We start from the raw sequence: 13,829 nt of genomic DNA, 5'->3' as shown, positions 1-13,829 counted from the left end.
GGGTTCCTGCCTCCTTCTCACCCCCCTTCCATTCTTCAGCTTCCAAGCCAAGCAGATCCCTGGCTTGGCCATCCTGCATGCTTTCTTGTCATCAGCACCATCAGTAACGGTTTCCTCGCTTTGGGTATGAGTCGGGTTGTGCTCCGTGCCAGAATGCTTTGGAAGGAAATCATTCCGAGTCAGCCTAATGCCATAACAAGCTCTGCAACAGCTGCAGCAGTGATATGCTGGCAAGCTGTGTTGACCTTTTAAAATGAATAAAGAATGACTATTTCCACAGTACATATAACTCTTGTCCCAAACCCTATCTGTGTGCCCAGACAGCGCAGGAATGATGCTGAATTTGCAAGGAAGCATTTTTTATTTTTGCCTTTTTTTTTTAATGTCAAGTTTTATCAAAGCCTGTAAAATTATTTTACAAAGGTTAATCCTCTGAAATTTAAAGTCAAAATATCCTGTTCTAGAGGATGGCAAACAGGCTCCGAGAGGTTAAGGAATTTTGTAATGATCATACCGTGCACTTGTAACAGGCACGAGAATGAAACCTGGAACTTTCAGGTCTCAGTTCCCTGTTAATCCAAGCTTCATCCTTTAAAGAAATGTGTAATTGAAGAAACGGAGTGTGCATACAGTGATCTTTTCCAGCAGTCTGCAGTCTAGAGATTTCCCAAGCTAGAGAATCTGAAACACAGACCTTGTTTACTATTCACTTAACAATCTCTTCTACAGGTTTGTCTTTCATCCAACACCTATTGCTGTCCTATAATCAGGATGGTGGTCAAATGTTTAAAGATCACTTCCCAGCTGGTGATCTGGCACCATCCCTTGGAGAAGAAAGACTGTACTGAAAAACACCAGTTAAAGAAGGTTGTATCATAATTTAATGGAGACTGGTTGGTTTCACCATGCTCCCAGTTACCAGTTAGAGAGATTTTGAAGGTCCTCAGCCCTACAGCATCTCACCAGTGAGACTGCCCTAGTGTTCAGGTCCCCAGGGTACACAAATCTTGTTGCCCTGCAGGATGCAGTAGGAAAAATCCATCTTTTGACCCAAAGCATAAGAGACATCAACCTAATAGGAAATAAATATATTTCCATTAGTGTGCTTTCATATTGCATTTACACTCAAAACATGTTGATGAAATTGTTACAACTGCATTGTCGGGAATGTGGACTTACTGAAACTCCTGTTTTCTTGCTGGAAAGAGGGTCAGTTTAGCAAAGTTTTCATCACTAGTTCTTCAAATGTTCCAAATTATAAAAATGCTTTCTTCCAATATTTTCCATGTTAAAAAATAATTTTTCTGACTTTTTAAAACAAAAAAGCCAATACCACAAAAATAGTAATAATTAAATAAATCATTTTAAAACTATTTGAGACAAAATGTTTCACTTGGCCTGAATTGTGTCTCCTACTTGCAACAATTGTCATATTAGCCTTTCATCTCAATTCAGGGTGCAACTTTTTTCTCAAACTGTGTCTATCTTTGTGGGTGAAAAAAAATTTCCTGCCCAATGTTAATGTCCACATTAGAGCACAAAAGCTATTTTTTATGAACATCCATTAAAATCAAGGCTGCTGTCAGTGAATCATGAAAGTGGACTTGCTTGTTGAGGCTTCCATGGCTCTCAAGGAAAACCTTTATTTTCCACCTTGCTCTCTACAGGCAAATAATGTATGCTGGAGACATTGTGGTCCATATGGAGAGGAATGTTGAACCCAAGCCAGATGTTTGTAAACGTTAACTTTGAAATGTGGCACAATACCACAAACTGTCAAGTTGTGTAAAAGCTTTAGCAAAGACAAAAACAGAACGTAATATTTACCAGATGAAATTTCTCTGTAATCTTGTTGGAATTTTGGGAGTATCCAACTTTCATGGATTTTGAAATGAGCCCTGTATCATTTTTTTTGTTTTTTCTCTCCCTCTCTTATAAAGAGGGATAGGGAAAAAACCCATGCTAATAAAAAGGAAACATTTTACATGGGCAAACAATGGACTTATAACGTCCTTGGGCAATTTCAGATGGGTATAGATTTCATTGAAGACTGAATCCCATGGAGGATGCAAATTTTTGGCATCATATTTAAAGACCTTTCCTGGGGGAAAAAAACAAAACAAAACAAAACAAAAAAACAAACAAATGAAAAACCAAACAACACTATTTTGGAACAATTTACGAAATTGGTAGTAAGTAGGACGATACCATAGTATTAACAACATTTTTCATAATGCCTGAATTATTGCAGTAACATATGTTAAACCCATGCAAAGCTCTCCAATATATTTCACGTCTTTTGCCAAAAATAATTTAATTAATACATATAAAAAGATGAGTAAAACATTTCACTACTTGAATTAAAGACATATGACTCAATCCAGAAACAAAATACTAACTCAGGGAGTCTAAGGTGACATTTTTTGCTCTCTGCTAAGAAAATTCTTATCCTTGGTGGCTTCCTGCTTTTAATTTTTGTGAGCCCCCAGTATTTCCAAGGTGCTGCTCTCTTCAGCACCAGGCTGGTATCCTGTTAGACCTCTTCCTCTACTAGTTAAAAACTAAAGGCCTGTCTTAGATGTGATCCCAGAGCTTTTTACCTACTCATCTAGCCCAAGAGGAGCTGTACTCTGGCTAAGGAGAAGTCGCTGAGACCTCACCTGGGAGCAGGGGATGGGTATATGAGGACAGCATTTCCCACCCTGCAGAGACATTATTACCTCTGAGCCTCAAATTAATAGTGTCTGTCAGGGAAAGCAACCAGTTTCTGCCATGTCTCAGCTGGCAGAAGACCAAGAAAGGATTCTGTCCAGCTGGTATTATTTATTGCAGCCACTGGGCTGCTCAATATCACCCTGGATGGAATTGGCAGGAATCATGCTATAGAATCTGGGATTTCTCCAGTGCTTTGACACACCTCCCCAGTACTTATGTTTGCTGTAAGATAGATACATAGCATATATGTTTTGGTGGTGAAGAAAACATTTGTTGAAGGTGTGACTGAATTAGCGCCAGCAATTCAGTCTTTTTCAAAGTATCTTCAAGATCCAAAAATAGCAAATACACAGATCTGCAAAGAATGATGGGCTATTTTGAGGGTTATGTTGGATCTGGTTCCCAGCATCAAGGAAACGAGAGCAGTACATTCTGTTGAATTGCTGCTAAAACATAACTGAGACCAGTGATTTGTATCACTTTATACTCACCAGAGTCAAAGAGATTGCTGTTTGTGTTGCTTTATTTTGCTCTTTGTGCTGCTTTGTTTTGTTGTTTGTGCCAACAGCAATTGAATTTAAGGACTTCATTTTCCAGGAAGTCTCCATCCAGCTACTGACTCGGTGTGCACGTCATTTGCATGTTCAAATAATAGAATGTGAATATACAAATAGTATTTGTGTGCGTGCACAAATCAAGTCATTGGCACGCTAGTTAATTTGAATTGCAAATTGAGTGCCAGACTTTCAGTATTTGGTTCTCATTAGGGCAATAATATAGAGGAAAATAAACAAATATTGAAATCTTGAAACTTTCTTTTTTGAACATTTTAAAACACGATTACTGACATCTATCCAAGTGTATTTATTTGCATGGAAAATAAAGCCTGTGGGTATATAGTCTTACTAATTTACTTCAGGCAGAGAGAGAAACCAAAGTTAGATGGCAAAGTTACTTGTAAAGTAAATACAAGAACAAATGCTTCTCCAGGTTGTTTATTCAAAGTATATAAATTAGAAATCTGGAATAGCCAGAAAAATATGATACGATGACTTCTTTGTTTACCACTGTGTTGAACCAATAATACTGAACTACAAAAACTCATCAGTTCCTTCCCCCTGCCCCCATCCTCTAGAGCATCAGGATGCTGCAAGATCAACTATCAGCTAAGTAGTTTTTTCAGTACATGACTGTGGGCACAAAGATCTCCCTCATTCTGAGTAAACAGTAGCTTCCATTTTCCCTAGTAGTTGCTGGTTTGAGATTGTAATGAGAGTTCCCACACATCAACCCCCCAAGTTCCTGGGTAAGATTTCAGCTGGAATAGTTTTCTCCTAATGGAGCACGGTCCTTTATTTGAATGTTATTCACTTGATTCCTTTCCTAAAGACCTCGCCCAGTAGGACTTCCACAAGCAAAATTCTTGCAGGACTGCAGCTTGTATTTTGCCTGGAAAAATGAGTATTTGCTAAATGATTAGTAAGTCATATGTGATAAACAGGCAGCTCACTTCCCTTATTCTAAGTAAAAACAACTCCTGGAAATTCTCTAATTCTAGGAAAGGATTAGGATTGTCTTTTCTGGTTGTGCTTGATGAACTGATAGGACTTGATAGATTGGATCAAGAGTCACGTATCACCCACTTAAATACCCAGAATCCCACATATTTTCACAGGGAAATGAGGAATCATGGATACCTGCAGATGCCGTCAATTTTCCACCAAGTACAACTGTGGACATCTAAGTCCCCTGTAGATAGACATGCATATAAAATCCAAACCAAGTAGTTCAGCCTCTCTTCTGGAAGCTGTGTAGTTTTTAAGTACTTCATTAGCACTCATTACCCACTCTTGCTTCTGTATGAACAGAAGTGTATTTCTTATTAGTGAGGAGTCAGAGATAAAGGACCAAAATGTCTATGTTTTGAAATTGGGCAAGCTGGTTTGTATCACTGCTATAGATATGAAAGTGGAAGAGAAATGCTTGAGATCTGTGAAGATTTGGGTGTGATTTGCCTTTGAATAAAAGGGTTTCATTCTTCTCAAGGTGAGCTAATACAACTTGGACTGAAAGGATATATAGGACACTGCAGATGTAGAGTGAGGTGGAAGGAGTGCTGTACTAATGCCTTTAAAATCACTTTCTACAAAGTAGATTTTTAATTTAGACTTGTTTTCTTAGCTGCTATTTTTTAATAGAAGGCTGAGACAAAAGACACATGAGATGTAATAATTACCCATCAAGTCTTGACTTTAAAAAAAAAAGAAGGAAAAACAACAACCTGAAAACAGAAATAGAAGTTGTGAGGAAAGGAAGAAAATAAGAAATGTAATTCATTTATTCAATGCTGGTATTAAGGGAAAACCAAGGTTAAAAAGGGAAAAAAAGTATGTCTTTGCAAAGCTCTAATAGATATGCCAGATCCTCTCTTTTGCTTTCAGCAATTGTGGTGCATATTGTTGGCAGTGGTTCAAAGAAATGAAGTGTTCTTTCCCTGGGAATTGTCTTTCACACAAAAAAAAGTAATTAGGGGAATAAAAGAATATGATGTATTAGAAAATGGGAGCCATAACAAACTACCAACTAGCTGCCATGGCTAATTCTTCTTAACATTCTTTTAACTGCTCCAAACTTGTAACCACATCCCAAACATTTCCCATTTTCTATCTCATCAAAAAATTCTGTATGGCCCATCTGATGAGGGCAGAGATGTCAAACATCTAAGTGTGCATTGTGTGTCCTAGTGACAAATATGTTCCCTTGGTGTAGGAAAAGGGCCAGAAGGTACAAAGGGAGAGAGAGTAATCTATTTATAACTTTTACAATGCCTTGTAAGAGGAGATCTTGGGAACTCTTCTCCTGGGGTGGCTGATTGTGCTCTCTCTGATGTGGACTCTGCTAAGTATGGGTAGGAATCCTATTACTGACCACTACAAAGGACTGTGTGGTTTAGTTCAGAATATAAAATTCATATTATGAATGCTGTATGGGGGCAGAAGGGGGGAGGGAAGTAATATTAGCCTTCTGAAGAAGAGGAGACTGTCATGAATAATGCAACGGTAGCTCTCCGGGAGTCACACAAATGGATCGGATTTAAGATTCCTTTCCCAGTGATAAGGTCATCCACAGGGATGCTTTACATTTCTGCAGCACTTCCCAGGTACAGGTCTCAAAGCATTACGCAGTTTCACAGAACCTGAGAAGCTGGCAAGTGTTACTACACCCTAGGCCCAGATGTGGGGAGATCTCAGAAGGACAAAAAAGCAGAGCTGACCACTAGGTTGGCACAGAAAGAGCCAGCCCAGCTCAGCTCTGACCACTTTTTTGTTCTGCGTTTGATCCGAGAGTCGTTTGCCCATCTCTTGTCTCAGTGCCAGCACAACAGTCTTTGAGGGTTGGAGGGAAGTCCATGTCAGTGACTGACCCAAAAGAGAGGTTTTGAAAAACTCTAGAGCAATTTGGTATCTAAAATCAGCCAATGGGTGCTTTGGGCTATCAGTGTCATTACCAGAGATTTTTCATGCCACTCTACAGAGGCGAGCAAAGCTGGATCCTGATGGTAGCATCCCAGACATTTTCAGCATGGACCTGACACCCCTTCCTACAGCCTACTTTGTGCCTACACAGGCAAAGGCCTCCTGGGAGAGCTAAGATGTGTCAGCTGAGGTATGACAGCATGTTGGGAGCAGCCCTGGCAGTGGCGCGAAGGACAGTGGCTGAGGAGGGCACGTAGTGCTGCTGGGACCACCACTCCCAAGGGACGAGAGTACTTGGGTGAAGCTGCTCATTGACCATTGCACCAGTTTTGGGCACACTTCCTAGTGATGTTACCCTGTCCATTCATGATGGATAAAGTAAAAACATCAGAGGCTGTGCACTGTTTTACTATTATGTGACTTCCACTGCCACCAACACCTTAGAAGTCAATACTGGATACAGAAATGACAGCTCTCTGGGGGAAACACATAACCTTGTTGCTCAGAATCCCACCAGCTGTGTGCCAGGACTGCAGCAGTTGCAGGCTGACAGCACATATCTGTGTGTTTTTAGTAAAGAATAAAAGTTTTTTGTTGCATTTTTAAAAAAAGCAACAAATTAACAGTAACAATAATGAAGTGGGAACCCATCTTCAGGTTAAAAAATATCCTTGATAGTCTCTGTTAATGCCATCAGCAATAGTTCATAACTTAATGTGAGCACATAAGAAAGATATCATCTTCAGACAAGGTTATAACTTGCTTTCTCCTGTAGAGCTGAGTCTATAAGAAGCAAGACCATTTTACTAAGAATAAGCATTGACCCAGGAGAGAATTGTAAGTAAACACCGGTAATACAATGTGCTTTAGAAAAACCAGTATTTTTCTGCCCCTTGATCTCACTCAGTCTTAAGCCAATTTTGGCAGGTACTGCTGTATTAAGTGGTCAGTACCCCGTAGTGGTCACACACTGTTTTACTGGAGGTCTGACAGCAGCTATAGGAGAGACAAAATTAACCCTTTGGTTCCAATGGCTACAATGGATCTTATTGCCCACAACAGGGAATGCATCAAGAATTTCTAGCTCTTGGCCTCATGGGGTTAATGGCAATCTGTTGCTGATTTCCCTGGACAATCAGAGTAGCAAACACTGGGCTTTTTAATGAGCCCCAGAGGACAATGCTGGCATACAAGGCTGTGAAGATCTGGACAAACCAAGGAAAAGTAAAATGAAAACAAACATGGACGTTTATTTTCCTAACTCACCAGTTGCAAACAAAATTTCATTTAATAAACCATGAAATGATTCACAGAGTTTCTGTATATTATTGTAAGAGCAGCTGGGAAATGTAAAAGTAACTTTCCCTCCTCTTTGTTATGCCGTCCCATATTCATTTCTCGTCTGAACAAAGCTGTATTTATTTATGTGTTAATATATTTATCATCTTCCTCCTTACCATGTTTTTCTGAAATGAGTTTAGTTGTGACTTAAGTCATCATCATGTGTAGGCTATCCAACACAGAGCAAAATCAGGGAATCACTGAGGTTGCAAGGGACATCTGGAGGTCCAGCCCCTCTCTCCCCCTGCTCAAAGCAGAGCCAGCTTCAGAATTGCATTAGGTTCCTCATAATAGAGCATGAAGGAAAAGCTATTCTGGTCATGGAATGGGCCAGATTTTCTGGTGAACTGGTGAGGGAAAACAGCTGAGTTTCAGTTTGATTGTTTCTCCCCGTATCTGAAACAAACTGGAATTCACATAAATGTTTTTCAGTTATCCTAAGAAGAAAAATCAGCCTAGTTTTGAAATATCAAGAAATTATTCCTACTCAGAGGAACATGTAAAAAAGTGCTGAATTTGAGCATGTACTTGAGTGCCAGTGTGGTAAATGAGCACATGCTTTGAGTTAATCTCCTACTGAAGTACTTTCCTGATTCAGGATGACACACTGCTTGTGAACAATTTTTCTTGTACACATCCTTGATGCATACATAATGCTTGGTACCTGATTTTTTACTGATGCCCCCTGTTTTGTTTTTGTTCCTTGATTGGATGAATGTAAACTTGCGGAAAGGGCAATAAATCAAGAGAGATTTCAAGACGGCAGAGAAAACTGTCACTGAAAGTCTGAGAACTAACATGAGGTATCTGCAAGACATTTCTGTCTTTCAGTGAACCAAAAATTCTGTCACATGCGTTCAGGGATTTCACTTGTTCATATGTTCACAGAAGCCATAGCATTTGCTTAAAGCTAGTTTGTAGTGAGCTGCTGTCCAGAACGAGTGAATGTCGGCTTTGTCTCACAAGTTTTATAAGGTTGCATTGAATTATGGTAGAACAATTAGTTGCATTCCAACACGATGAGGTTCTTATTTCTTTCAAAATGTCCCTCACTGCCAAATATGCAAGCACATCCACTTAAAACAATACAATTACTATTGCAATTACTATTAGGTTTAAAAAAAAATAAATTACATTTCTGGACTCTTTCAGCCAGCATCTCCAAAACTTCCCTGTAGGAGAAGATCAATGGGTGCATTTGTGACAGCTCTGTGTGCCTGAGAACATGATACTGATCTAATTGCTTGGTGTTACTGAAACCCCTTTCCACACATCTGGGCATATGAGATAGAACATGAGATAGTCCTGTCCTACCCTTTTAAACACACACTGATCCCACTGGACTGAGAAATTAAGCAGAAGGGAATTGGTGCTGTGTGGCAAATTCAGATAAGCATCGTGAAGGAGATAACACCTGCGATTTCATGCACAATGGCAAATGAATGACCAATTAGCAAGAGGGACAATGTAATGTGGCACTATAATTATGCTCATTAATAGCACTGCAGGATTATATCTCTACTCAGTGGTTTCTGTCTTTTGGAAGGGAGTAGAGCACACTTGAAATGCAGCAATTGAAGAGGATTTTAGCAGGGATAGAGATAAAAGCAAACTCAGAAGTGGTTTTCCACTTGTAGTCAGTAAACTGATGGAGCTTCGTGGACTGTAGACTGGTGAAAGGCAACTGTTGTCAGTAAGCATGAGCTGCTAGAGGTCTGCAGCTCAGAAAAGGATGGAAAAGCCCTGACTGCTCCATGGATACGGACAAAAGCAGCAAGGAAGGACTTTGCTCTTGTGCCTGAAGTGCTGGACATGGCAGTGTCAGAGCTGTATTGTCACTGGTCCAGCCCCAGCCCTGGAAGCAGAAATAAATTTCTTTTTAACCACACAGTTAACAGTAGCTTTTGCTATCTCCCTCTGAAACACCAGAGCAAACTCAACAGGCAGGCAAGATAAGAAGGACTGGTAGTTTAATGCAGCTTTATATACCTGCAGGAGCTGGTCACAAAAGGCTTACACCTAATCTTTCTGTTTGGCATCACAGCTCACATTGCTGTTTTGGTGGGAAATTGTGCTGTTTGGCAATGGGAGACCTAATCTGCCTGATGGACAGGTATCAAATGATGGGCCGGTGACTCCAGAGACTCACAAACTCTGTGAAGGAGCAGTGGTAACCTTCACAAATGACCAAGAAAACTTTCCTGTCTTTCCATGTTCACCTTTAATTTAATTTTTAAACATTTAGTAAACACAATTGTAGGGCTTCTCATTAACTTTGGAATCTTACAGTCATAATTTTTGATACACAACATTACTTACCAATTACCTTGTCTTGTTCGTTTAAATTTCTTTGCTCATATTTTAATGGGAGCTAATGATGCCTTTGTTGACTTATTTAATGTTATGTAAATGTGGCTATAAACTGTGAAGGGTTTAAAGAGCAGCTCTTTTTTTGCTTACTCGTCAGCTTTCAGAAAATGTTTGGCATTCTCACAATCTGCACACATCACCCTGATGAATAGGAGTAACTAAGAAGGCAAATAATGATAATTTTGTAAGATAAGCAAAGTATTCAATGTAAGATTTTATTTCCTCTCTTTCCTGATGATTACTCTTTCTTTTTTCTTTTTTTTTTTTTCTTTTTTTTTTTTTTTTTTAATGAAGCCTAAGAGGACTTTGTGGCAGATAATCTAGTTTATCATAATACTAGAAACTGCTAAACATAGGTGGATGTTTAGATTCTGCTATGCTCATGGGGACATCTTGTTTAATTTTGCTTCATGGAACGGAGCCTCTCATGTGTGGTTATGCAGGGACTTTTAATTCAGTGTGCGCTTTCTGTCAAACTGAGGTATGAACACATATGTACATGTGTATATCTATATGTATACTCACACACAAATATATATGTATATACACACACATATTTGTGTGATAGGTAAATTTAGTTACCTCTGCAAAAAATACATCTTTTTTAAAGAAAGCATTGACTCTTGCACCTATCTCTGACATTTAGCCCTCCGGAGAAAGCAATGCATCTCATTCAATATCCGCTTTCTTCTCTACAACTCAGGACTGTTTCCCTTTGTCTCCTTTCCACCGCACTTTACCGGCCACCAAAGGTCAGCCAAAGGGGATTCTTAGAAACTTAGAGAGAAGCAGCCAGTGCAGCCTGGATTTGGTTACAATTACATTATTGCATGTAAAAGCTATTCTGATTGCTAATGAGTGGAAGGTGGGGAGCAGGGAGGCTTGTGAAACTCTTCAGCAAGGAGTTTGTAACCGATCGAGTACTGGTTTCTCAAATCTGATGGTAATGCTTTGAAAATGCACTTCAAACATATCATAGAAAATTTAAATATTTAAATATTCATTTATTCTAATTTCCCTTTTGATAGGTACCAACCACTAAGCATACATTTCAGCAACTATGAAGATCTACACCATACTGTCTGTCAATGTGGATTTTAGCACAATTCTTTGTAAATTAGGAAATGATTTGCAGCTTCTTATCAATGTTTCAGGAACTCCATTATTTCGATATTTAACAATTGGAGGCTGAAAAGCAATGATGCTTCAAACAGTGAATAAACAAGTTTACCTCCTATTACTATATAGATCTGTTCTAAAGGTTGGTGAGCATGTGGTTGCCTTTCTCTAGAACAGGTGCTATTTTTACCAGTGTGGATTTACCCAGACAACAGGTATAAAAGTACATTCTTTGTAAACTCTTAAAAATTCTTCAGGGACCTGACTTCAAGAAATAAAAGTCAAGCAGATGTGACATTCAAATGATCTATACATTTTATATGATACATATAATTTTAAAATGCAATATTTTGTTGTCGAGGTGTGACCTGCACTGTGTTGTCAAAACTCAAATGTTTCCTACCCTAGTAGTCATCTAGTAATGAAAGTAATATTAGCATATTAAATTTGACATGCCATAACTGCTAGAGAAACAAGTTTAGTGCAGGAGATGAGAGTGATATTATAATGTTGCTATCTTTTATTACCAGTAAATTGTTTCTTGGGTTTTTGCTTTCTTATGACAATTGACAACTTTTGCATGCATTTTCAAACTTCCACACTGCTTTTTGTTTAAGATGTTGTTCTGCTGAGTACTGAAAACATGCTCCACTTTTTGACTTAGTATGGCAAACAGATATATCTACATATTTTAGTAGGAGAAATGTAGAAATCTGTATGTGTTCTTCTCTTTGATTAATTGTTTGGTGTTAGGTGAGTTCAAAAGCTCATGTTAGATGCACAGTGGTGCTATTAGTTTCACTGGTATGAAGTTTATTTCAAAAGTATCCATTTGCAAAAGACATAGTACTCATCACTGGTCGGTTTGAAGCTCATTTCAAATGAGTGATGCTGAATCGTTTTTGTCATACCACAGTGCTATCTGTACCAAACATGTTGCAAATTCTTGAATCTTCTCTTGTGTAACAAAACTTTCTAAGATGTGTTGTGCTATTTAAGCTTTCCATGAATGCAATAGGAGCTAAGCCGGTATGAAGTTCAGCTCTGTAGTTACTAGGAGCTGTTATCAGGTACCGTTCATCGTCTCCTATTTGTGTAACACAAACACAGTGCCAACTGCTGTGTGTCATGTTTCTTTAGCATAATTCCACTTCTACTTCCTTACAAGCACATTGCTTTCTGGGGTGTTTTACTGTTGAAATGTGGCTTTTTGTGTAAAGTTCTTCAAGGTGTGCAAAAATATCTGAGCAGACTAATGCAGGCTGCAAAACATTAGTGCCTTCTAAAAGGAACTCTATAATTGTTATTTCAAACATATTTCTCTCCCTCTTAATCCAGAAGTCGTTGAATTTGTGAAAAGAGGATTTTTCATAAAACAGTTTTTATAACAAGCTGATAATAAATTCTGTGGAGGTTATTATTATGATTTCTTGGTCTGAAATCTCATTGATAAAGGTGGAAGAAGGATGCTTAGATATTGGTTCTTGAGGAATATTTATTAATCCATGTTTACCGGAACAGATGTTAGAATTACTCTTTTTTGCTCTCAGATTAGATTCATTCTCCCAGCCTCAGCTGCCCAGCAGTCTCTGGCAGAATATTATGTAGTGTTGGGAAAAAAAATGGAGTCCCAGTGCATGGTGAGGGGAAGTCAGGTTTATTTAGCCCACAGTTAAATGAAAAATTATTGGGGCTGTGACTGAACATGCAGATTTCACAAGGTCCCAGAAGTTCACATAAATTCAGATCAGTCCCCAGGCTTTTACTTCTTCTTCAAGCTTGATCTAAAGTGTCTTAATCTCAGGGGTTTTCAAAGTAGAGCAGAAAAAACGTATGAAAATAGGGTTCTGTTATCAGTCTACTTCTAGCTGCTCCTGCAGAGGTCGAAAGTTAGGAAATAACAAATTCATCTGGAAACTTGGTTGGGAGACTAGTATGACTGCATCATGCTTCTCTTCAAAGAGAGGGGTGAAAGAGTGTGCAGACAAGGGAGAGGGAGGGAAAAGGTTATATTTTCTTGCAGGCAGGTAAAGGTGAGGGTATTTTGTAATCACACACTCAAAGGACAGAGACAGATAAAAAGACTAAAAAAAAAATCCACAACTTCTACAGTCAGTACTGAATGAAGCCTTCTTACCACAGCCGCCTCCTTTACTTTTTCCTGCCTTTGTTTATTATACTTTATCACAGAATTCACTTGTGTAACGATTTATATTAATTAAATTGTCCAAGGATTAAAAACTTGTGCCTTACCAGCACTAGAAATGCCCCGTGATTTTAAAACAAGTTGTGTCGGAATATACTAAAAAGCCACCATTCAGTCTTCTGATATAGCAAAATGCAGCTGAGATCTGCAACAGGCCAGCATGCTTCAGACCCAGCCCTGCTTAGCCCACTCCATCTGCAGTTGCTGGCAAGTGAAACCAGAGGCCATTAAGGAAGCTAATGCTTAGCCATTTTTGTTGATGGATTCAGCACTAGAACAATATTTTGCAGGGAAGCTGGACAAAAATGCTGTTAGTTCTCATTAGAGATGGAAGAACTTTGTGAAGCTAGAGGTTTTTGCAAATCAATCATATTGCTTTTTAGGTACATAAACAGCCTGAATTCACAAACCATTTTTTTTTTTTCCTGTCACTGAATTCTCAGGGGGTTTCCCCCTCCCCACACCACCAATGATTAATAAAAAGGGAAAAAAAAAAATCCAAATGTTTTTCTAGCTTGGGAGAAACCTATTCCTTGTGTTAGCAACAGCAATGCCCACCCTTTAAAAGAGTAGACCTTGCACGAAATAGGATAGGCTCTCTC

The sequence above is a fragment of the Lathamus discolor genome, chromosome 10 (assembly GCF_037157495.1).
Source record: "Lathamus discolor isolate bLatDis1 chromosome 10, bLatDis1.hap1, whole genome shotgun sequence".
Lineage (NCBI taxonomy): Eukaryota > Metazoa > Chordata > Aves > Psittaciformes > Psittacidae > Lathamus > Lathamus discolor.
This window is presented reverse-complemented; position numbering follows the sequence as displayed.